We start from the raw sequence: 937 nt of genomic DNA, 5'->3' as shown, positions 1-937 counted from the left end.
CCGGCCGGAGGCCCGCATGGTGTTCTGTATGGGAAGAATCAGAGACGAGTAAGAAGAAGGGTTAGGAGACGTAGGATCTTCATCCAACCGCCTGAAATGGTCGACTGACCCAAATGACAAAAGTCACGTGACTTGCATGTAGACATGCCTTTATATTCAGTACCATCATCGTACCTGCTTAGCACTGCTCCTGAGTCCATCAAGCTAAACAATGTGCCACTCATAATTCCAAACTTGTTGCTCAAGTACGAATATGATATGATTCTGATATTACTAAAACATATAACATTTAATTGGTCAGCTAATGTTCCTACTTTACTTTTGAAAAAGCACGTGCACCACATATAGAGAGACAGCAGGGAGTTGCTTTCTTAATGCGCTCTGGTTCATCATGTGTGGGCATTGCGCAACGAACATTTTATTATCCAAAATCTGCTTGCTCTTCTTTAGCATGTTCCTCTTCCGTTCTTCTTTAATAAGTACTCTCTGTTCCTAAATACAAGTATTTGTATAGATTCCACCATGGACTACATATGGAGCAAAATGAGTGAATCTACACTCTAAAATGTATCTGGATACATCTGTATGTGATTCACAGTGGAAATCTCTACCGAGACTTATATTTTGGAATGGAGGGAGTATGATAGTAGTACAGTATGTTCCTTGTAGTGAAGATGAGCAGGGACATTTGCAGTGTAGAGGTCTATACGGTCGGTTGGTATGGACACATTGAACTCTTCGGGCCTCTTTGATTCGTAGGATTTCGTAAACATGGGAATAGGATTTGTAGTGGCCTGCCCACTTGAATCCTATAAGAATAACAAGGAAATGCGGGGATCCATGTCGCCTTTGAGAGTTACACTGATATTAATAGTACCGAAGCCTTTCTGGCCATACCGGCAATACTAGCACATATATTCCATCAAGTTCCACTTTG

Source organism: Triticum dicoccoides, chromosome 3A (genome assembly GCF_002162155.2).
Source record: "Triticum dicoccoides isolate Atlit2015 ecotype Zavitan chromosome 3A, WEW_v2.0, whole genome shotgun sequence".
NCBI lineage: Eukaryota > Viridiplantae > Streptophyta > Magnoliopsida > Poales > Poaceae > Triticum > Triticum dicoccoides.
Note: the sequence above shows the minus strand (reverse complement) of the source record.